This window comes from Balaenoptera borealis (assembly GCF_965194805.1).
Source record: "Balaenoptera borealis genome assembly, chromosome: 5".
Classification (NCBI taxonomy): domain Eukaryota; kingdom Metazoa; phylum Chordata; class Mammalia; order Artiodactyla; family Balaenopteridae; genus Balaenoptera; species Balaenoptera borealis.
In genome coordinates, this window is record NC_138862.1 from 79,329,544 (window position 1) to 79,355,405 (window position 25,862).

A 25,862-nucleotide genomic window follows, 5' to 3' on the forward strand; every position below is an offset into this window, starting at 1 on the left:
CTGTCCATTTATATTTTTGAAAGCTTTGCAGATAGAGCCCGTATGATATTTTAGATCATGCAGTGGGGTAAATGTGCTAAAATTTGAAGTAGTAAAGAATTTGTTTTCTCTTTTCTAGATAGACATTGTCAGCTGGAAATTTGAAGATGGCTCATGGGAGGGACCACCATTATTTTGGCCATGGCACATGGTGACCGAGCCCTATGAAAGAGCAAGGGAATGATGGCTAGGCCAAGATCAGGGTAGCAGCACCACTACTAAAACCCTTCAACAGCTGAAATCCTACAAATGGCTGATAGAGTTCAATCACTTGGGGGCTCATTTCTTCAGTGGAACTTCCTTCCAAAGGTAAAATGAAGAGTTGTTTTATCCTTTCTTCTTTCTTTTTAGCATTACAAAATAGAAAACAATAACAAATTCAGATAAATATTCTTTGGGACACAAATTTGAATTGGGACAACAAGGTCTGAAAGCCCTGGGTCAAAACAAATTCACTTGTGTTGTTCTTTGGGTCTCAATTTCCTCAATTTCATCTTATAAAAAGATGAGGGGATTTGAATGGAAGAATTCAAAGATCTCTGGTTGCACGCAGAGCATCTCAGGAAAGCCTTTGATCCCATGAACTCTGATACCTGAGGTCCTCTGCAATGGCGTATAAACTGAGACATTTCTCATTCTGATACTGTTTTCAAGATTCACTTTGATACATCTCAAGATCTATATATGTTACAGAATGCTAATCCCCTTATGTTATAATGTTACAAGAAAATAAAAGGACATAAACTTGTACATATAGCATGATTTAACTCCAATATCTGAAAAAGAAAAAACACTGAGTGGATATTATTAAGAAAACAGCTATTTTTCCCTTTCATTTTGTTTTATAAAATGAACGTGTATACTAATATTTAAGATAAAATAGCTTTATTTACACAGAAAAAGAATCGTACCTCCAAATATCTTTTCCTTTCAGAGAACACACTGCATTTTCTCAAGCCACACAATAGCAGAGAAATACATTAGTTGCCCCTAAATATATGACTTAAGAAATTTTTTTTTTTTTTTGAAAAATGGTGTCATTCATACAGTCATCAACCATTAACTGACCACCTTCTAAATGCCAGGAATTTTGCCAACTGCTGGGTAACAAGTTATGGTTCCTGGCCTCAATGAATTCAACTATAGCCAGGGAAAACAGGCAGAAAACCAGTGGAAACTTCTCAGATTCCCAGAAGACTGACAAACGCTACTTGGAAAACACTGCTCCACTGTAACCCATTCATTTTTTAAACAGAGAGCTGAGTTCGAGCCAGCCAAAAAGCACTGTCTTAAGAGGCCAAGGGCCAGGGTCCTTTATTCTACTCTGTTAACTACTGGAAGACATTAGGCAAGTCCCTATCCTCTCCATTCCTCAGCTCCTTCTGCCTCAGGTGCTGGCTAAAAATCCTTCTTTTTTGAACATCACATAAGCAGCTGCATTCAAACATCTTCCTCTAGCCTGTTCTTCCTCTGATATCCTATGTATATCAGATAAATGCCATTATTTACGTAATTCTTATGCACGCTCAAGTTTAAGAACTGTGGTGCTAAACAAAGTTGAGAGTAGGGACCATATTCTAATATTCATCTATTATCCTTTCATAACACTCAGAACATGGTAGCACAAAGATTAAGGCACGGCAGGCTATCAAAACATCATTGAGGAAAAAAAAAAATCATTGAGGAATTAGTGAATTAATAAATATATTTAAGTATGAAGTAAGTATGAAGTTATCCTCCTTTTTCTTAATTTCGTGTGTGTCTGCCCGCCCTTGTGGGTTCTAGGTATCAACTATATCACTATTTGGTGATAAAAAAGGAAAATCACAGGAATAAAAAGAAAAATTACCACAAATGATCCCAGGCATCAGAGATGTAATCTACAGAGCTTTCCATTTTATTGCTAGATTTCTTCACTCAATACCCCAGTCATTTAAAAAAAAAAAAAAAAAGGCAGCAAAACATACAATTTCCCAGAAGCATTGATCATAGATGGCAGGCAGTGGAACTATTCAAAATGTTATTTTACCTTATAAAAAGATAGTTCAACTTTGACTATTTATTGTGTCACTCCATGATTTTTTAGTGATGTTTGAACAAAATAATATAATTCACTCTTGAACAAATTAATATAATGAGTGAATAATATAATTCACTCATTTCTCACTGAATGAGAGTGCTAGGTGAGCCCTCATGTAAGTTGCAGTTTCCTCATTAAAACAGTAATACTCATTGTAGAAAATACAGGAAATATTAACAAAATTAATAAAGAAAATGAAAAAATTCATAATTCAAAACCTTAGTGACAGTAATTGTAAATTTTGGTTAATTTCCAAGCTTTTTTATTTTCTATGCATTTACATGTATATTTGTGTGTGTGTCTGAGTGTCTGTGTGTATGTGTGCATGTGTGCAAGCATGTGGTTGGTATGGGTGTTGGTGTTTAAATGTGAACACTGTTTATGTGCAGTTTTATATCTTACTTTTTCTTTTAATATATCATAAATGATAAATTTAAAAATTCTTCAAAAAAGCTGTTTACAGTGTGGTAACCAAGTAGTCAATCTGCTTTAACAGATATGAACACTCAAATGCAATAACCTCCTATTTAGCATACATGTTTAATTGCAAAACCAAGACCAGGATGGAAAGCATTAAGATTTTCCCACTGTCCTGAATTATGCTATATTTTCTTGACAATGTTTCTGATAACAAAGATTTGAGGAGGTGTAATGGTCTATCAAAACACCAAGCATGCAATTCTAACAAAATGTCAACTCCCCACCCACTCACTTCTCATGTATATCAGATGATCTTCTTTCAATCAGCCACACTCCACACATGCATTCAGACCCAAGCCAAATACCTCAGTGTTAAACCCTCTGATATTGAATTCCACTCTGTTATCTCAAAACATCTGATGTTTGAGATGGAGCATCTAAGAGCATTCACTAATTATTATTGTCATCTTATCATCATTATTATATTCCTTCTATCTGTATAACAGGTAGATTGTTATGAAGCCACATGTAGAATGATAGGACCAGGATTGTGTTAAAGAAATATTAATCTAGAAGCCATATGTTTATGAAGGGCATAAAGGAAGCCAGATGAGAAGCTATGGCAATAATCCAGGCAAGAAATGATGAGGCCCAAATGAGGGGCAAAGTTTGAAAGAAAAAGGCTCCCACAGCATCAACTAGAGAGTTTATACCTGTACAAATTCTGTCCCAGCAGATCTTTTTCTAGCATCTTTTATTTTGTACAATGCTATTTCCAAACATGAATAAGTACGGAGCAAACGAGATCCACTGGTGTAGCTGATTTGATGGAAACCAAGAAAATATAATTGAAATGATCATTGTTCAGACACCTAGGGTGTCAGAACAGAGAGAAACAGAATCATGGAAAAGGGCTCTTAAAATTGAAGGTCTCAAGTCTGGTAGTTAAAATTAAGTGATGTTTTTCACATTAAGTAATCCATGGTTCCTTTAACAGAGTGAATGATTTGTTTCTTTTGGGAAATCCAAGTATTACAGCAGTCATACATATGTTTTAACAGAGGGGCTAGACAATTTTGTGGGGAAGCACGACATACGTGTCCCCAATGACCTAAATGATTTGACTGCAGCCAAAATCCAATGATATAATCTTGTCTCTGATTCGGAATGCTATCATCTGGTTGTGGAGATTCCTATATAAACCCTCAGGGGGGAGAGGGAAACAACCCAAATTATACTGTATTTATTTCACATACTTATTAGACTTTATCTAAATAGTTCAACCAAAATTGGGATTTGGCATTAGAGAAGCATGACCAATTTGGTTTTGTTAAATAAAGCACTAACTGATTGTTTTCCAGTGATGTCAAATCTCAAATTAAGTCTTAGAAGTCACAGGCCATTTAAGTAGAACTCAGTCCCAGGGATCTAGCAACACTGAGTTTGCATTGCTACATGCAGCTTGGGTTACAGCTGCCATACTGCCTCATCACTTCCTAGTATTTCCCAATCAGAAACGAGGTGTCAGTTAACCATTCCTCTCCTTGCTTGTACTGTGGTTTTTCCTCTAATGAAGGGTAAAGTGAAATACCTCTTTTGCAATAACTTGTCTATCTAAAAAATGGAAAGAATATTTGCTTTAAGAAATATGGAAGAATATGTAAATTATTCTTAGGTGTGCTCTATGTAAACAAGAAGCATCTATAAAGAGAAAACCTAACCTAAAAAGCCATTATGAAACAAACCATACTTTTTGGTCCGCTTTGATCACTTACCTGGATCTACGATGATGAAATTAGCACCCTAGAATAAATGAATTATCATTTAGCAATGAGGAAACATAGAGATTTTTTAAACCTGTGTACAAGAGTGCTGTGCAATGCAACAGAAACAAGAAACAGACACAGAAACACTGTTGCAAAAACAAACAAAAAAACAATGACAAAAGAAAGCAAAAATAAAATCAAGCAAAAAATGCGGCAAATAGTAAAACCTTCGTATTTTCAAACAAGATATACAAGCTATGCATTTCATGTCTTTAAGTCAAATTTTGTTATTTTTAATAAAGTCTACAGCCTTTAAAAAGTCCAATAATAAAACATTTCCCAATAGAATTTGCCACACTATCATGTTTTATGATTTTATGATTTGTTTTTAAAATATAATCAAGTAGCTTCAATGTCTAAAGATTAAACTGTTTTAAGCCTCACAAGTTATCAGCGTAAAGAAATAATGCAACATAACTTTTATCATGGAATATAGTGTTAAAATATTCTTTCAGAGTATAATATTTTTAAAGACATAACAGCATTAGAGTTTCCAGAATGTAACTGTTGGTTTATAACCCACATGAACATCACACACAAAAAATATATCATTCAGGCACAGAGTTTCTTGTACAGTTTTCATAGAGTATATATGTGCATTAACTGTACATATAGTATTTAAATATTTTGTCTAATTATCCATCAATAAAGAACATCATTCACAGAAGTAACAGATCTGCTTTCATTTTCTTTTAATAAGGAATTTGTCATTCTTTTCCAAAACTACTGAGAGCTAAATGAGGGAAGGAAACACAAGAGGAACTCACATATTGCTTAAATGGACTAAATGTATCTATTTTTGTTCCTCCTAATTTTCTGACCTTTGCCAATGCCCAGAAGTGATAGGATTAATGTAAAAATATAGAACACATCATGTACATTCAAAAGTGTTTCAAATAAGATATAAAGAAAAGCACTCTTTGCTAATTAAATAAGCACGGCAGATCACAAGGCAATGGGCTCTTTGGAGTAGGGTGAAATTCATCACATGAGCTCCCTGGATTCAAGGAGCTGACATACCAGCAAAAGAGACAAAATAACACTAGCAAATGCCTATAGCATAACAGTTGAGAATACTAAGAAACACAAGAGAAGTTATTAAGGTTTCAGATGCATTAGCCCCAAACTGGCAGGTAGAGAGAAGGGATCTCTGAGCTATCTCATGGAGTGGACACAAAGATGGCTTCGTGTTTACATTTGCACGTGCCTGCCTTGCAAGAGGAGGGCGGATTCTGTTTCAAGCAAAAGATGTGAGCAGAGGCACAGACAAAAGGATAGGGCACACAGGAGAGCAATCAAGTTTGGCAGGAATTTAATAATAGCTGAGACATCCTATGTGCCAGTCCTTATCTAAATGCTTTACATACAGCAAAGGGCCTGTTATTCCCATTTTATAGATGAGGAAACTGAGGTCTAGTGAGTTTAATTTGTCCAAGGTTACAGAATAATCTAATATTGGTGTCTGAATCTACACTTTGTGGTTCCAAAGTTGTTCTGTTAGCCACTTCTACACTAAAAGCAAGTACCTAAAACAAATCTGCAAAATTAGATCAGGACAGATTGTGAAGGGTAACAGCTGTCTTTAACTGTAGTTGGCAACTAATCTGATAGAATTAAGGGACAAGTATTAGGGCAAAAGAAGGGCAGGAGCGGGACTCTCAGTGCCGAGAAAAAAATACGTTGCAAGGAGAACAATTACTTTCTGAAGACAGACACTGTTGTTTCATGAAGAGTAAGGACACACACACATCTGATGCAGATTACTTCTGTTTAGCTGAGGGTGACATTTTCAGTCTTGAAAAAGGCAGCTTACAAACTATTTTTTTTATTAAAGCCCTATTGTCATAGCTAGATACATTATTCTGTATCCACGTACAATCTCAGTCTAAAAGATAATATTTTTAAATATCAAAGATTTAACTCCATGTATGATGCCATTTAAAATTCTTTCCTCACAGGACACTGGGGGAATTTAATTATCATGTTAACACATTGTGAAAATTAAAACAACATCAATGATGGCCACAGAACCAGAAGCATGACTTCCCATTTATTAGGAACCATCACAGTGCAATGTACTGTATACTTCTTGAAATTAACATTATTTAATATTGCTTGGGGTTTTTAGAAAGAGTTAGAGGGAGGGAGAGAGCAAAAAGCCAACGGATGAACTATTCCCTAAATATCTTAACTAGTGAGCCCACCGAAAAGCAAGAAATGTATTTTATTTTAAAAGAAGAAAAATAATACAAGATCCCTTATTAATGTAAAGTCCTGAGTACATTGCAGCAGATAATTCTGGCCGTCAATCTCTTTATTTAATTCAAAATTCAACAGACACAAAGCACATAACCACTTTAGGAAAGGCTGTTTCAAAACACACTGCTTTTTTATTACCCTGTTACACAAAAATTATGGTAATTTCATAATAAAGTTATGGAAACAGGTCGCATTATTAATTGTATTGCAAATATAGTATTTAATTAAAGATACATTATGTTGATAGGATTTAGCATCTGGCGCTCGGGCTTTGCAGACCGTGTAGAGTAACAACATGAAAATACTCACTATAAATGACCTCTTGAGTTTCAGACCTCAGTACAGTCAACTTTCTTTAGAACAACAGTTAAGGTCTATTATATGTTGTGGAAAATACCTAGGACTAAGGGAGAAACTCATTTGCAACTGCCATGTATTACATCACCCAGTTTTCTGTGCGTCCCCTTCTCTTGGGAGACATAAACAGCTTTTCTATAAGCATGTTAGTGACATGGGTGCTGTTTTGTGGACACTCACACACAATCATCTGTTTCTAAATTTTAAAACAGACACTCTAAAGACTTACATTAGTGTAACATCAAGTTTTCTTATATATACGTCCCAAAATTTTCCAGAATCTAATGTCAATTAAACATAGTCAATGGTGGACTAATGAGACCTAATTAGTAGCGATTCATCATTTACTGCACTTGTACTGTTGCCTACAGGGCTTTATTTCTCCCACTAAACCACAGTCATATCTCATTACTATTGCTTCATGACTACTTTCTGGTCTAAATTTTGTCGCTGGCACTTGGTTAAGATTTTTCCATAAAATCTAAAGAACCTTTTCCATTTAAAAATGTCAAGTCACATATACACACTACCAAACGTAAAATAGATAGCTAGTGGGAAGCAGCCGCATAGCACAGGGAGATCAGCTCAGTGCTTTGTGACCACCTAGAGGGGTGGGATAGGGAGGGTGGGAGGGAGACGCAAGAGGGAGGGGATATGGGGATATATGTATATGTATGGCTGATTCACTTTGTTATAAAGCAGAAACTAACACACCATTGTAAAGCAATTATACTCCAATAAAGATGTTAAAATAAATAAATAATAAAAATGTCAAGTCAAAGTGTTCCTAACTTAAAAATACTACAGTCAAATTAAGACGGTTAATCTCAACAACAATAATAAAAACAACAACAAAAGAGGTATTTTTTTTTTTCCTTCTGGTTTAAAACGTATTCCAGGGACTCCCCTGGTGGCGCAGTGGCTGAGAATCTCCCTGCCAATGCAGGGGACACAGGTTCGAGCCCTGGTCTGGGAAGATCCCACATGCCGCGGAGCAACTAGGCCCGTGAGCCACAACTACTGAGCCTGCACTCTAGAGCCCACAAGCCACAACTACTGAACCCGCGTGTGACAACTACTGAAGCCAACGCACCTAGAGCCCGTGCTCCAAAAGAGAGGCCACTGCAATGAAAAGCCCATACGCCGCAATGAAGAGTAGCCCCGGCTCGCCAGAACTGGAGAAACCCCACATGCAGCAATGAAGACCCAACGCAACCAAAAATAAATAAATAAAATAAATAAATTTATTAAAAAAAAAAAGTATTCCACATTGTCACGAAAACTTGGACAAGCCTGCACACAGCCACTTCTGCAGGTAGCAATGACCTTGCTCTGCTTAAAAGCAGAATGTAAAAGCTCTCCACACCTCATCCTGCCCCAAGGAGACCCCCTCCAAAAAACTGTAATCTTTTATTACAAGATGCAGTATGTGACAGAATTTGGAGATGGATAAAGAAACTGTAGGAGTGTTAGCTAATAATGCTGCTCCTTATGTAGATTTATATATGTATATAAATACACAGATATGTGTTTATGTGTGTGTTTGCATGTATTACACACACATTTAATGAAGGAACAGAAATAATCTTGGCAATTCAGATATAAAACAGTGCATTTACAAGTCCTCTATTTATTCCCTCATGAAATACTGATATAAATATACAGTAATAGTTAGCTGTAAATGGAAAATAGGTTTTCAATTGTAAATGGTTTGGACATTTTCAACTTCAAAATTTTAAAGTTTTGTACCCCAGGGGCAAAAGCAGTATTTATATCCAAACTCTAGGACAGAAAGAAGAATGCCAAGTCCCCTAGACTGGTCCATCCGGCTTATAGAAGGGACCCATTTCTCTATCTCACTGGGGGCCACGCTGTCAGAGTTGTGAGAGAATCCTCTCTACTCCCAGGAGTCCATTCAGTTGCCAAGGGAATGGTTCAAGCTCAGAAGTCGGTCTTCAGAAAATAAGGAGAGGAAGAAGAAGAAAAAAAACCCAGGAAAATAACCTGATATACCCTAACATAAAATAGTGAACCTTCAAAGAAGTAAAATGTAAAACAAAAAGGGTAAAGCCCGTGCATTTCAACAACCCATATAAACTTGTTACTAAAAAAAACAGGCATTAATATGCTAAAGGAAACAAATTTAATAAACTTCTAACAAGTTATTCTACCTTCTTGAGGACTCTGAATTCTCTAAATGAGTCACTGGTTCTCTGTAGAATTATAAAAAGTTGAGTCATGCCATGCCATGTAATTTATTTCTTTATTTGTTCCTTTAGGTTGCCAGCTGAAATATGGGGTCCCTAGAGAAACGTTCAAATGACATGTATATTTGCCAGAATTCAGTGGAAAAGCTTTCCGTCTCCAAGTCGTGTTGTAAATAAAACATGAAAACATATTTTCTAAACTCTTAAGGCAATGATGTTTCATTTCAATTATACTAAACAACTTTTGTTCAAGTTTTTAAAACTGTTGTAGAAATGTTACATGAATGAGATTTTTTCAGAGAGGGAGAAATTTATATCACATAAGGAACGCAGACCATCTTCACCAGTTTGAATGTTAAAAAAGAAGTTGGTTGAAGAAATCTGTGTTTGAGAAGTGAGATGATGTGTAGCGTATTAAAAAGTAAGACCCAGATATAGAAATATGAAAGAAAAAATTGAGGGAACAGGATGTAAAAATGAATAATTTAGATATAAAACATAAGGCATGAACCATGCCAATAAATAGACATAATTTAAATAGAAAATGTCCTGTGATTGTTTTAAGCCATGACCAAATTCACACAGATGCAAAAAGACCAAAAGTAAAAAACAACATCGAAGCCTATTTTTTCCTAGTCTAAAACTGGAAATAGGAGCTTACTTTTTAAAGGAAAAAAAAAAAAAAAAATCCCTCATTTAATTCTTGTTCTTATCAGAGAACCTTCTTTGTCAGTTTTAACAGCAGATTAATCACTTTCACAACCTACGGAAAAAGTTTTCTGGAAAGCATAACAGCCTGCAAGTGTAAATGACAGTATTACTTTTCCTACAGCTCAGCCGCCTACAAATTCTCTCTCATCCATGACTCAGCATGAGGTAAAAGGAGCTAATGAAAAGGGCCACGTTTCCTTTTAAAATTTGTGAACTTTCTTTCAGCATGTAGAACTGCTAAAAAAAAAAAAAAAAAAAAATTCCCCAAAAGCTCGACAGAAAAGTAAAGCAGCTCTCCATGAATGCTTGTCAGTTATATACCTAGGAACTTCCTTCCAAGTAATGCTAAAAGTAGGTTTGTTGTCACCCATCCAAGGCCGAATGTTATAAGCTATTGGGGATTTAGTGTAAACACATCTCTGTATTACATTTATAGGATTCTGGGGAGAGGATAAAAGTGTTGCTTTGCTGAAACCAAGGTTTCAAAAGGAAAGACACAGAACATAGAACTTCGCGGTCAAGACAAGGGACTTGTCCTGGGGCTTTCCCTCCTGGCAAAATACCACTTGATGTGATTGTGTAAACAGCTCTCTAGAAGCAGTCAGGTTGCTAGGGAGCCACCACAGAGGTAGGAGAATTATATTTTTTGGCATGTTTTCTCCCACAGAAGGAACAATGTGATCACTTTGTTGGAAACATAAGTGAATTAGTGAGAGCATCTTGTGAACATTCATCAAATGTTCACTGAGTGCCCAACCTTTGCTAGACACTGTGCTAAGCACTGGACAGCAGGGTCAGGAAGCTTAACAAGATGGTCAAGGTCAGTAGTCAATGTCTGCACGGAACTTACAGTGGGTGGACACCGGATGATCGAGTGGGAGGAGAAGGCAGTGAGTAAATGAGCATTCACAGGACAGGACAGACAGTATGGGGATTAGGAAGTTCAAGGAAAAAGATATAGGAGCACACAGCAAGAGCACCCAAACTACAGAAGAGCAGAGGGGGTCGCTGAACAATTTCTCAGAGGAAATGACATCTATGTTGAGACATGGCAACAGAGGGCTGGGAGTATGGATAGTGTTCAATGCCTTTGGGGATCTGAGAGAAGTCCAGTGTGGCTTCACAGAGCATAAGAGGGGCAGTAGTAGAAGAAGTCAAAGGGCATAAAACATCTTAAAAAACACAAAAAAGTAAAGAAAAACAAAAAAAAACAAAAACAGCCCTGCAATCAGTATTCCTGTTTTACATATGGGAACAAACCATTAAAATTGGTTACTTGTCCAAGATCACATAGCACATAAGTGAGATTCAAACTCATTTCTGTTTGATTCCAAAGTCTGTTTTCTTAATCATTCTGTTATACTACTGGGCTAAAAAGATAAGGCATTAGGGGAATTGTACAGTGAGATTTGCATTTTAGGAACAGACTAGGTGGCAGGCAAGGGGCTACAAGGAAACCAGTTAGGAGTGTATGGCCAATGCCATACATATGTGATACATGTGCGATCCCTCAGAGGCAGTGGAGATGGGGAGAAGTAGAAAGTATGTTTAGGAGGTAAAATTGACAATAAGGGAAAGAGAGGAGTGTAGAAATAGTACCCAGATTTCTGGCTTAGGAAAATGGTTAGATGGTGACACCATTAAATTTAACAGCACAAGAGGAGAAGGAATTCCAGAGAGAAGTTGACGAATTTATTTTAGACATGTTGAGACTAAGTTTTCTGTGATATATACAAATGCACCTGGCTGATAAGCACTTAGAAAGGTCTGGATCTGAAATGCTAGAAAGCTTGCTGAGACACATCTATATAACAACATTACAGCACAGGTATTTGAGGCCACAGAATTGAGTTTCCAAACCAAATTGGGAGGTAGAACAAGAACAGACTCCAGGAAAGACGTCCCCCACCCCTGGTCCCCATCACCACCACCACCACTAAAGAAAACCAATCTTCTGGCAGAAGAAGATGAGCTAAGGAGATCCTTAAAAGTGGAATTGTTCAGAAAAGGAGGCAGAAAAACCAAGAGAGCATGGTAGGTAAAAACCCAGGAAAGTTGGCAAGATGGCCTAAGTGCTGCAGGTTGAAACAGGGCAGGTACACAAATGAAACTCTGGAAAAAGCCAACTGAAAGAAAGTCAACAGCGGGAAGAATGGGCTGAAGTATTGACCCATAGAATCTAAATTGGATAAGAAGAAATACAGTCAGGGACTGATGGGGAAATAGAAATAAAGATAATGGAAGGCAAAGATGCTGAAGAAGAATAGAGTATGAGTTGTCTAAGAGTTAGAAGAATACAGGGCTGTGGTTTTGTTTTGTTTTGCTTTGTTTTGTTTTGATTGTTTAATTAATGAACAAGGCAATAACAAGATCCAGGTTGTAACCCTGGGATCGGGGGCTACAGCTGAGTGGAGATAAGAGTCACAGGAGATGTGAGATCAAGGGACTGAGAAGCCAGCGAATTAAGCACTGAAATCTTCCAACAAGGCTAAAAGCCTGGACCCAGAGGAGAGACAGTGAGACATTTGCCAAGAGGTCAGTGAGTGACAGCCAGGACCAGGAGACTAGGGGATGATAGCAATGTGGAGGAAAAAGCATTTTAGCCAAATGCTTTCAACTCTGAAGAAGCATATAAACATGTTACGAAGTTGTATCGATAACTCAATAACGAATGCAAAAGAAACTACAATCAACTCTGATGTTTGGAACGTAGAACTAACACAGAGGAACTATTTGACAAGCAATAGTTCTATTCCCAGAGCAGGTAGGCAAAGCCTTTTCAGGTCTCAACATGCATGAGGTAGAACACTAGTCTGTCCACATTTACTGTCCCATATATCTATCATCACTCCGCCACCAATCCCGATGCTGCTGCTGGGATTCTCAAGGCTCCTCCTGCACCCTTCCTGCTTTCCCTGTTTCTGATCTCAGTGCCCATGGCTTCTCTACCACAGATTGATCTTTTGTAGAAAACAGCTACCCTTCTGTGATGATCAGTTTTGTGTGTCAATGTTACTAGACTACATTCTCACCAGTTATTCAATCAAACACTAATCTAGGTATGGCTGTGAAGGCATTTTGTGTAAGTGATTAGAGTCCATAATCAATTGACTTTAAGTAAGGGAGAATATCCTAGATAATGTGGGTTGGCCTGATTGAAAGTTGAAAGGCCTTGAGAGCAAAGCAGAGACTTCTTTAAAGGAAAAGAAATTCTACCTGTGGACAATAGTGTCAGCTCTTGTAGCAAAGTTCCAGCCTGCCCTTCCTAACAGCCTACACTACAGATGTTGGATTGCTGAGCCAGCCCACACAATCACATAAGATAATTCAGTGCAATGAATCTCTAAATATTTATCTCCTACCAGCTCTGGTAAAACATTCACTAATATACCTTCCATAGGCATCACCAGTCACACTGGTTGATCTTTGACCAAACAACCATTCATAAGGTCTGCCAAAGTTGCTGCAAGACTCTGTGTAGGGATTGGTTCAAGATGGCGGAGTAGAAGGATGTGCTCTCACTCCCTCCCATGAGAACACCGGAATCACAATTAACTGCTGAACAATCATTGACAGGAAGACAATGGAACTCACCAAAAAAGATACCCCACATCCAAAGACAAAGGAGAAGCCACAATGAGACAGTAGGAGGGGCGCAATCACAATAAATTCAAATCCCATAACTGCTGGGTGGGTGACTCACAGACTGGAGAACACTTATACCACAGAAGTCCACCCACTGGAGCGAAGGTTCGGAGACCCACGTCAGGCTTCCGAACCTGGGGGTCCGGCAACGGGAGAAGGAATTACTAGAGAATCAGAATTTGAAGGCTAGCGGGATTTGATTGCAGGACTTTGACAGGACTGGGGGAAACAGAGACTCCACCCTTGGAGGGCACACACAAAGTAGTGTGTGCATTGGGACCTAGGGGAAGGAGCAGTGACCCCGTAAGAGACTGAACCAGACCTACCTGCTAGTGTTGGAGGGTCTCCTGCAGAGGCGGGTGGTGGCTCTGTCTCACGGTGAGGACAAGGACACTGGCAGCAGAAGTTCTAGAAAGTACTCCTTGGCGTGAGCCCTCCCAGGGTCTGCCATTAGCCCCACCAAAGAGCCCGGGTAGGCTCCAGTGCTGGGTCGCTTCAGGACAAACAACCAACAGGGAGGGAACCGAGCCCCACCCATCAGCAGTCAAGCAGATTAAAGTTTTACTGACCTATGCCCACCAGAGCAGCAGCCAGCTCTACCCACCACCAGTCCCTCCCATCAGGAAACTTGCACAAGCCTCTTAGATAGCATCCACCAGAGGGCAGACAGCAGAAGCAAGAAGAACTACAATCCTGCAGCCTGTGGAACAAAAACCACATTCACAGAAAGATAGACAAGATGAAAAGGCAGAGGGCTATGTCCCAGATGAAGGAACAAGACAAAACCCCTGAAAAACAACTAAATGAAGTGGAGATAGGCAACCTTCCACAAAAAGAATTCAGAATAATGATAGTGAAGATGATCCAGGACCTCGGAAAAAGAATGGAGGCAAAGACTGAGAAGATGCAAGAAATGTTTAACCAAGACCTAGAAGGATTAAAGAACAAACAAACAGAGATGAACAATACAATAACTGAAATGAAAACTACACTAGAAGGAATCAATGGCAGAATAACTGAGGCAGAAGAACAGATAAGTGACCTGGAAGACAGAATGGTGGAATTCACTGCGGCGGAACAGACTAAAGAAAAAAGAATGAAAAGAAATGAAGACAGCCTAAGAGACCTCTGGGACAACATTAAATGCAACAACATTTGCATCATAGGGGTCCCAGAAGGAGAAGAGAGAGAGAAAGGACCCGAGAAAATATTTGAAGAGATTATAGTCGAAAACTTCCCTAACATGGGAAAGGAAATAGCCACCCAAGTCCAGGAAGTGCAGAGAGTCCCATAGAGGATAAACCCAAGGAGAAACACGCCGAGACACATAGTAATCAAACTGACAAAAATTAAAGACAAAGAAAAATTACTGAAAGCAGCAAGGGAAAAATGGCAAATAACATACAAGGGAACTCCCATAAGGTTAACAGCTGATTTCTCAGCAGAAACTCTACAAGCCAGAAGGGAGTGGCATGATATACTTAAAGTGATGAAAGGGAAGAACCTACAACCAAGATTACTCTACCTGGCAAGGATCTCATTCAGATTTGATGGAGGAATCAAAAGCTTTACAGACAAGCAAAACCTAAGAGAATTCAGCACTGTCAAACCAGCTCTACAACAAATGCTAAAGGAACTTCTCTAAGTGTGAAACACAAAGGAAGAAAAGGACCTACAAAAACAAACCCAAAACATTAAGAAAATGGTCATAGGAACATATATATTGATAATTACCTTAAATGTGAATGGATTAAATGCTCCAACCAAAAGACACAGGCTTGCTGAATGGATACAAAAACAAGACCCATATATATGCTGTCTACAAGAGACCCACTTCAGACCTAGGGACACATACGGACTGAAAGTGAGGGGTTGGAAAAAGATATTCCATGCAAATGGAAATCAAAAGAAAGCCGGAGTAGCTATACTCATATCAGATAAAATAGACTTTAAAATAAAGAATGTTACAAGAGACAAGGAAGGACACTACATAATGATCAAGGGATCAATGCAAGAAGAAGATATAACAATTATAAATCTATATGCACCCAACATAGGAGCACCTCAATACATAAGGCAACTGTTAACAGCTATAAAAGAGGAAATCGACAGTAACACAATAATAGTGGGGGACTTTAACACCTCACTTACACCAATGGAGAGATCATCCAAAATGAAAATAAATAAGAAAACAGAAGCTTTAAATGACACAATAGACCAGATAGATTTAATTGATATTTATAGGACATTCCATCCAAAAACAGCAGATTACATTTTCTTCTCAAGTGTGCACAGAACATTCTCCAGGATAGATCACATCTTGGGTCACAAATCAAGCCTCAGTAAATTTAAGAAAATTGAAATCATATCAAGCATCTTTTCTAACTATAACGCTATGAGATTAGAAATGAATTAGAGGGAAAAAAAGGTAAAAAACACAAACACATGGAGGCTAAACAATACGTTACTAAATAACCAAGAGATCACTGAAGAAATCAAAGAAGAAATCAAAAAATACCCAGAGACAAATGACAATGAAAACCCGAGGATCCAAAACCTATGGGATGCAGAAAAAGCAGTTCTAAGAGGGAAGTTCATAGCTATACAAGCCTACCTCAAGAAACAAGAAAAATCTCAAATAAACAATCTAACGTTACACCTAAAGGAACTAGAGAAAGAAGAACAAACAAAACCCAAAGTTAGCAGAAGGAAAGAAATCATAAAGATCGAGCAGAAATAAATGAAATAGAAAGAAAGAAAACAATAGCAAAGATCAATAAAACTAAAAGCTGGTTCTTCGAGAAGATAAACAAAATTGATAAACCATTAGTCAGACTCAACAAGAAAAAGAGGGAGAGGACTCACATCAAGAAAATTAGAAATGAAAAAGGAGAAGTTACAACAGACACCACAGAAATACAAAGCATCCTAAGAGACTACTACAAGCAACTCTATGCCAATAAAATGGACAACCTGAAAGAAATGGACAAATTCTTAGAAAGGTATAACCTTCCAAGACTGAACCAGGAAGAAATAGAAAATATGAACAGACCAATCACAAGTAATGAAATTGAAACTGTGATTAAAAGTCTTTCAACAAACAAAAGTCCAGGACCAGATGGCTTCACAGGTGAATTCTATCAAACATTTAGAGAAGAGCTAATACCCACCCTTCTCAAACTCTTCCAAAAAATTACAGAGGAAGGAACATTCCCAAACTCATTCGATGAGGCCACCATCACCCTGATACCAAAACCAGACAAAGGTACTACAAAAAAAGAAAATTACAGACCAATATCACTGATGAATATAGATGCAAAAATCCTCAACAAAATACTAGCAAACAGAATCCAACAGCACATTAAAAAGATCATACACTATGATCAAGTGGGGTTTATCCCAGGGGTGCAAGGATTCTTCAGTATATGCAAATCAAGCAATGTGATACACCATATTAACAAACTGAAGAATAAAAACCATATGATCATCTCAATAGATGCAGAAAAAGCTTTGGACAAAATTCAACACCCATTTATGATAAAAACTCTCAGAAAGTGGGCATAGAGGGAACCTACCTCAACATAATAAAGGCCATATACAACAAACCCACAGCAAACACCATTCTCAGTGGTGAAAAACTGAAAACATTTCCTCTAAGATCAGGAACAAGACAAGGATGTCCACTCTCACCACTATTATTCAACATAGTTTTGGAAATCCTTGCCACGGCAATCAGAGAAGAAAAAGAAATAAAAGGAATACAAATTGGAAAAGAAGAAGTAAAGCTGTCACTGTCTGCAGATGACATGATACTATACATAGAGAAACCTAAAGATGCCACCAGAAAACTACTAGAGCTAATCAATGAATTTGGTAAAGTTGTAGGATACAAAATTAATGCACAAATATCTCTTGCATTCCTATATACTAACGATGAAAAATCTGAAAGAGAAATTATGGAAACACTCCCATTTACCACTGCAGCAAAAAGAATAAAATACCTAGGAATAAACCTACCTAGGGTGACAAAAGACCTGTATGAAGAAAACTATAAGACACTGATGAAAGAAATTAAAGATGATACCAACAGGTGGAGAGATATGCCACATTCTTGGATTGGAAGAATCAATATTGTGAAAATTACTGTACTACCCAAAGCAATCTACAGATTCAATGCAATATCTGTCAAATTACCAATGCCATTTTTTACAGAACTAGCACAAAAATCTTAAAATTTGTATGGAGACACAAAAGACTCCGAATAGCCAAAACAGTCTTGAGGGAAAAAAGCACAGCTGGAGGAATCAGACTCCCTGACTTCAGACTATACTACAAAGCTACAGTAATCAAGACAATATGGTACTGGCACAAAAAAACAGAAATATAGATCAATGCAGCAAGATAGAAAGCCCAGAGATAAACGCACGCACCTATGGTCAACTAATCTATGACAAAGGAGGCAAGGATATTCAATGGAGAAAAGACAGTCTCTTCAATAAGTAGTGCTGGGAAAACTGGATAGCTACATTGAAAAGAATGAAATTAGAACACTCCCTAACACCATACATAGAAATAAACTCAAAACGGATCAGAGACCTAAATGTAAGACCAGACATTATAAAACTCATAGAGGAAAACAGGAAGAACACTCTTTGAATTAAATCAAGATCTTTTTTGATCCACCTCCTAGAGTAATGGAAATAAAAAAAAAAAAATAAACAAATGGGACCTAATGAAACTTCAAAGCTTTTGCACAGCAAAGGAAACCATAAACAAGACGAAAAGACAACCCTCAGAATGGGAGAAAATATTTGCAAACGAATCAATGGACAAAGGATTAACCTCCAAAATATACAAGCAGATCATGCAGCTCAATATTAAAAAAACAAACAGCCCAATCCAAAAATGGGCAGAAGACCTAAATAGACATTTCTCCAAAGAAGACATACAGATGGCCAAGAAGCACATGAAAAGCTGCTCAACAACACTAATTATTAGAGAAATGCAACTCAAAACTACAATGAGGTATCACCTCACACCAGTTAGAATGGGCATCATCAGAAAATCTACAAACAACAAATGCTGGAGAGGGTGTGGAGAAAAGAGAACCCTCTTGCACTGCTGGTGGGAATGTAAATTGATACAGCCACTATGGAGAACAGTATGGAGGTTCCTTAAAAACTAAAAATAGAATTACCATACGACCCAGCAATCCCACTACTGGGCATATACCCAGAGAAAACCATAATTCAAAAAGATACATGCACCCCAATGTCCATTGCAGCACTATTTACAATAGCCAGGACATGGAAGCAACCTAAATGCCCATTGACAGACGAATGGATAAAGAAGATGTGGTACATATATACAATGGAATATTACTCAGCCATAAAAAGGAACGAAATTGGGTCATTTGTAGAGACGTGGATGGATCTAGAGACCGTCATACAGAGTGAAGTAAGTCAGAAAGAGTAAAACAAATATCGTATATTAACGCATATATGTGGAACCTAGAAAAATGGTATAGATGAACCGGTCTGCAGGGCAGAAATTGAGACACAGATGTAGAGAACAAACACATGGACACCAAGGGGGGGAAAGCGGCAGGGGGGTGGTGGTGGGATGAATTGGGAGATTGGGACTGACATGTATACACTGATGTGTATAAAATGGATGACTAATAAGAACCTGCTGTATAAAAAATAAAATAAAATTCAAAAAAAAAAAAAAAGTCTATATGTAGACCATTCTTGCTGCATTCTGATTTCCACCCTAAACAAAACTGTAAGGTTGCTTCTGAAAAAAGATGCCTTCCTACTATAAGCCAAGAACACTAGCAATATATCTCCCGAAGGGCCTCTCAAGATGGAGACTTCCTGGATCCCTTGGAAGCTTGTAGCTGTCCCACAAGAAGGGGGGGGGGGGAGCAATTACAAGACATGGAAAGCTAATAAAAATGTCTTCATACTCTACATACAAAGTGAAGTAATTAAAATAAGGAAGAGGGCGGCAATGGGCAGTAATAACAGTGGAGAAAAACATGTAATTGAAGAGGCAGAGGTAGCAGGCACCACTGATACAACAATTCTTTATAGGTTTTATCTGCATATAATTATAAATAAATCCTAAATGCTTTGGGTCATATTTTTTTAAATTGGGAAAGGAGGGGTCTATTGAGAAAAACAATACTACAACCGTTATAGTATTACTCTCATGAGAAATACGAGAGGATTTCTGATAAAATAGCTCTTGGAGCCTTGTCAATTGCATTGCATATAGTATTATAGTTTGTACAAGCTATGGTTTGAACCTGAGCTCCTAACTCGACAGGGTCTTTAAATGTATAATTAGATCCAGAATTGATATATCCTGACTAACTAGAAACACTATATATGTATTTTTTTTCATTCTCTACAATGGGATTGCTTTTGTTATCATCATTGTTGTTTCATTTATTTTACTTTAGTTAACACAGAGACATGATGAACATGTATGGCCTTTCTGTTATGGAATAATCTAAAGCACAGGATATCAATGATGAAAGATCTTAGTCTGACATCCTTATTTTACACATGAGTAAATGCCAAGGAAGGTAACTAACTTTGCCAGTATGATGGAGATTAGGTGAAACCAGGTCTAGAATGCAGGTTTTCCAGCTTTTTTAGCCAGTGTTCTTTCCGCCACACACCGCTGGCAGGAAAGCTTTAAAACATATTCACATACACACCTCCACATCCCTGGTTTTCCCTAACCGTAATAAAATCCCAAGGGATGCTTTCCGCAGGATGCAGAGATTGCTTTGGCAACTCTGACCTCATTCCTGGAATCCATTTGCAAATGCTGGTCAGCAGAGCCGGCTTCATTCCCTTTTTGGTATTACTCACTCAGTAAAGGTTAAGTGCATGTGAATTATCATAAGTTTATTTTTATTCTCCCACCAGCCCCTTTTTTTTGGTAAGTGATCAGTGGCTACAAGGCACAGGAAATACATTTCACTGAATGATTTTCTAAAATCAAAACTCCATCTGGGCTGGAACTGAGACAGACTTAGGGATGATCATTTATGACATTAATACCAGCTACAACAAGCCATTCAAAGATGATCAGAGTGAGGAAGGGGTCTCCATCTTTTCCTGAAAGTACTTTCCAGGCTGAACCTCGGCCACCACACTGTCTAGTGTGCCAGGTGGAAAAGCACGCAAGCAGCTGGTGATCGCATTGTGACTCAGTGCACCTTGGGGAGGGGGGCCACAGGAGGAACTCACTCAGAATTGTAGAACACGAGTCTCAACTAGCAAGTACTAAATGTGGTCTCCTTAGTTGGACAGATCAAATTGAAAAAAGAAAAAAAGTGAGAGGATAGACTACTAAAGTCAGTCTCCTTAAGTGAGAAATAATATTTCCCCTTAAAAAATTCAGAGAGGCACACAAACACTTGCTCCCTTCACTCTGGATTAAGTTCATATCATAATAACTAAAATGAACAGCATCACATGGACTGACAAGGGAAACGCTACACAAAGAAAAAAGCATAAGTAGAGCAGGGTGGTCCCATAGCAGACATCTGTAGAGAAAAAGTAAAGTGCATAAGGTTTAGTTATTAGGACCCAAACTCCTGGCTGCTACAAGCTAATGAACCAAGAGCTTGCAAACCTGAAAAGAAAGGAAAAGAAATCATCATGGCCACTGAGAACCATAAAGGGCACTCAACTTGGACGAGTGCTACTAGAATCACCAGACTTGGGTTTAAGTGTTCTGTTCTCTCTCATCAGGGTGGTTGGGAAGGAAAGTCTACTCATTAAAGACTGAACTTAGTGTTAAAAATCATAGCTCTACTTTTGTTTTGAGATAGGTTCAATACCACAATGATATGTGGATACAAGGACAAGACATCTCCTCTCAAAACACACATTCTATTTTTCTAACACACTATATTTAAGATCAATATTGTTTCAGTTTCTATTCTGAAAGGTGCTAAAAAGGTGCTGGGCAGGGACAAAAGAAAGAAAGAAAAAGGGATGGAGGGAGAGATTAGATAGATTAATAGACTGATATAAAGAAGAGGGAGAGAAGGGGGAAAAGGGAGGGAGAGGGGAGGGAAGAAAAAATTAATGGTTTTGAAATTTTCCCCTGTAGATGTTTACTGTTAAAGGGTGTTTTACTTTGCCAAAATACTGTATGTGTGTGTATATACATACATACATACATACACATATTTATACAAATTTATGAAGTGAGACATTATATATACATTTACCAAAACATTTATATACACTATACCTGTAAAACAAAAGCAAAGTAGGTTAATTATAGAAACCTTAAAAATACGTAGAAGTAATATAAGAAAGAAGTCGTATCTCCTATGACCCCAGAAATAACTGTTAGTGTATTTATCACTTTAAATGTTGTAAAATATGCATATGTACTTGTATGTGTATGAAAATATATGTCACAATCCAAGTAATATATAGATTCATATCTAATTAAGAGGAAATATAATAGATGTGGAAGTATTAAGGGTGTTACTTCTATTTCACATGGAGTAAATTAAGAGAAGAATTTGCTGTCAGGGAAATAAAAACAGAGTCAGGATTTTAAAATCTAAGTCCCTACAATTATACATAAGGAGTATCAAAGATACTCTCAGACTGTTTCACACAACTAGAAAGTATTGGGGTAAAGAGAGAGATGAATGTGAAAGATAGCTGGTAATCACAAGAGTGACATTACCGTCCAGAAGATTACCTCTTTGCAGCGGAGAAAATACCTCTCACTCATTTCTTCACAACCCAACATACTTATCCAATATTATTATTATTCCATTTTTCTCATGGGGAAATGAGGTCTGAAGACATCAACCAGAGTAGTTAAGGTCACTAAGCCAGTAAATGCGGGAGCCAGGACTTCAGTGAATGTCTTTAATTACTGACAGGTAGAAAAGCTAACACAGAACGTAGAATGTTTTATGAAGATGCATAATTCTCTTCACCATTTTGAAGTTCTGCTTCTGGAAATCTGCTCCCTGGTGACAGAGTGAGTCATGGGAACATCCCTTCTCCAGGGGTACACAGTAAGATGCGGCCCCCTCTCCTCCCTGGTTATTACCCTTCTCGACAGGATGTGCCAACACCCTTTTCAAGACAACAATAGTTCTGGCATTAGAACTTCAAGAATTCAGATTCAGTGTTTTTAATTCTTGTTTTGTTTTCTGAGATACAGAAGAACGACCTTGACACAGTATGGTATAAAGAAAACACTGGACTCCAAGTTAGGAACTTGTGCTCAAAACTCACCATCATAACCTCACAGCCCTGCAAATGAGCAAGCCATCTCTTCCAGCTTCTCCTTTACCTCCTCTAGAAAACGGAGCTAATAATAGAGCTGATGAAATTCACTGAAGTAATAGGTAGTGCACCTGACATAGTGCGTGATACATGCAAGGAAGTAACACAACATTCCACCAGCCTACCGGTTACCATCTCAGGGAGCTGACAGCCCACTGGCATAAAGAACATCACTTCCTCCAAGCTGGTGTCACTGGGGTAAGCACTGACTATCTTCAATTCTATGTAAATTCTGTGCATTTAAAGGAAACTCACCAATCAAATCACTGTGAACCAAAGCAAATTCTTTGTGCATCAGAAGTCTGTAAAGGGCCAAAGAATATCGAAGAGCTGCATCTTTTCCTGAACCAAGTCTGGATATAAACCAATAGGCTGAAGTGGGATAAGAACCACACAAACAGATGACCATGAGCCTTGGCCATTCAGATCAGAGCCCTAAAATCACCACACTGTGGTGGGGTGGGCGTGGCTACTCAAAGGGTAGGCAGAATCCAGTCAGGCTTCTTTCCATGCACTTCCATGCTCTCCAGCCACTGCTGAAAGCCCACGGTTCAAAAAGACAATCCTAGTGTAACTCTCAAGTCCAGTCAATCACCCAAAGGAGCATTTTTTTGTTTGTTTGGTGGAGTGGAAGAATGACTCCAAGCGGTCCTAAGAGGCTAGAACAACTGGTGAGAACCCATTTCTTAGCACCCTTCCATCAAGAAGTCCACGTCATCAGAACGCTAATTTAATGAAACCGGAACGGTGGTGCTATAATTGGATTGCCATTCTAGCTAGTGGGTTTCCAGGGTAACCGTGTTCTTGACATAGATGAAATGCACCTAGTAGCACAAAGATTAAGGGTTTGGCAAGAGTCAGTGTCAAACAAGAGGTCAAGAATTCAGGCTGAAGAGAGCTAGCTATACCGAAAGCAAATTAGTGACAGTGGTCTAGATTCAAAATCCCAGCCCTGCCACGTCCCAGCTGGATGAATTCCGAAAAACACAAAACAAAAACAAACAAACAAACAAAAACCCTTTAACTTCTCTAGGCCTTGTTTCCTCATCTGTAAGATGAGCATAAAGGCATCTGTCTCATAGGGTTGTTACAAGGATAAAACAGGGAACTTAAAACAATAATTGGTACATTTTAAACTCTAAGTCATGTTAAAAAAAAAAAAAAAAAAAAAAAAAGCTATGACAGATGTCTCTAAACCTAGATATTCAGAGGCCTGAAAAACTGGAACAGTAATTTTTGTTCTTTTCAGTTTACTGCTTCGGAGGGAAAGACCCTGAAAGCTTCCCAAAGGAGCCTGGAATGGCTTAAATCCACGTTGCCTTAAGGTCGTGCTCATGTTATTCCTGCCTCCAAGGCCCTGACTTCTGGGAATATGCTGCCATGTCAGAGGCAATCTAGCAAGTCTTAACTGAGGAGGGACACAGCTTTTCAGGCCACAAATTCAGGATCGGCAAATCTCCCTTGCTTAAGGGGCAGCAGCTAACAGGAAGGGTTCATAGCCATAAATACAGCAGCCAACTTAGCATGCTTCCCCTCAGGGGAGAGACTCAGCTGCTGCAAAAGCAACACTTATGAAGAAAAAGGGAAAAGGGAAATTTTCCTTTTGAATGAAAGAATGCATTTCGGAGGGGGGGGCGGGAGGAAGCCGCATACCTTCCTTTGTGTCTGTTACAGTTAGAACAGGTATCTGAAGGTGAAAACCTAGAATTAAGTTCAGTTGTAAAACCTATCATTCTGGGACCCCCCCCACCCCACCCCCACACACAACAGGAAGTTAAGCTGGCAAAGGAGAAAGAGAGCCACTAATAAACGTCTGTTCTCACACTCGCAAACTTCCAGGCAACCAACAGCAAGGCGGCGACGAAGATGAAGTTTGAGAGCAAGAACATGTACGCACAAAAAAAGTTTCTGTTGTCCTCAGATTAAATGCTGAGGCAGGAAGAGATACTATTCTTGAATCAAGTGAGAAAAGATGGTAAAGTGTGATATTAAAATGCAGCACACTGGAATAAGTTTGCCTCTATAAAAACTGTTATGTTCTGTATGTGATTTAAATTAATGCCTATATTTGTTGGAGATAAAATTAAAATGAAGATAAACGGTGCCAACATATAACGTGTTTGCTGGAGCAATAAATAAGGCAGTGAAAGGTACTTTACATTTCAGTCACATCTATCCGAGCGGGCAGCTCACAGCATTTGAGGAACATTTGTTAATTGAATGTTATAATAGACTGGTGAGGCCCCCGGATGGTTAGTATATGCGTCTTTCAAAGAGACAGGGAGGTTCAATGACCCAGCGTCCTCTGGATGTGGCTCATTTGGAAGCCCAGGGCGGTCAGGCAGTGTGCTTTCTAGTTCAGCGGATTCTCTGCCTGACGGTAGGGCCCAGAACACAGAGCTCCTTTGCGCTGCCCCCTAACAGACATCAGATGTCCAGCTCTCTGTTTATTAACTACCTCAGTGGTGGACAAGACTGCAGTTTTAGCTGGGAAGAAAGGCAATAATTTTGACATACATTAACAACAAATCTCTCCTCCTCTCCCCACTTACCTTTCAGGACTGTCCCATGAATGATTAAATATTGTCACATCATTTATCCTCAGCTTGATAACTTGTCCATTGAGTGTTGCCCTGTCTTCAAATCAACCTCTTCAGTCCCGTCCTCCCCATGTCCTCACTAAGCCTGCCCAGCACCAAGCTGCCAACTAGTCACCGGCTTTCTGTGTTGTGAGTCCTGTTCTCTGAGTCCCACAAACCCAAGGAACTCAGTCTGTGTTCAAAGGTCTACTTGATAGGTGGCCAGATTAACTTATGAAGCTAAGTCAAGCAGGATTGGGTGAGCACTGACACTTGTGTATGGATAACTGATAATCTGGAATACTGGGTTCACTATAATCTTCTGTTTTTACATACGTTTGAAATTCCCAAATAGAAAAGTTCAAATAAGTCAAAGAGGGAACATTCACAGCAAC

General features: G+C 38.4%; 1 protein-coding gene and 1 long non-coding RNA gene across 10 annotated transcripts in view; one reads left to right on the forward strand and one right to left on the reverse strand.

Moving 5' to 3' along the window:
• Nucleotides 1-25,862, reverse strand: part of LPP (LIM domain containing preferred translocation partner in lipoma) — a 694,560-nt gene that overhangs the window by 286,821 nt on the left and 381,877 nt on the right. The gene's annotated exons all lie outside the window — the stretch shown is intronic.
• Nucleotides 1-25,862, forward strand: part of LOC309629397 — a 35,230-nt gene that overhangs the window by 7,349 nt on the left and 2,019 nt on the right. The window contains exons 2-3 of one of the 2 annotated variants that reach the window (XR_014245052.1): nucleotides 119-348; nucleotides 9,261-24,548. This is a non-coding gene — a long non-coding RNA (uncharacterized lncRNA). Of the gene's footprint in view, nucleotides 1-118; nucleotides 24,549-25,862 lie in introns of those variants that run through there. The other variant, XR_014245051.1, reaches the window with a different exon arrangement.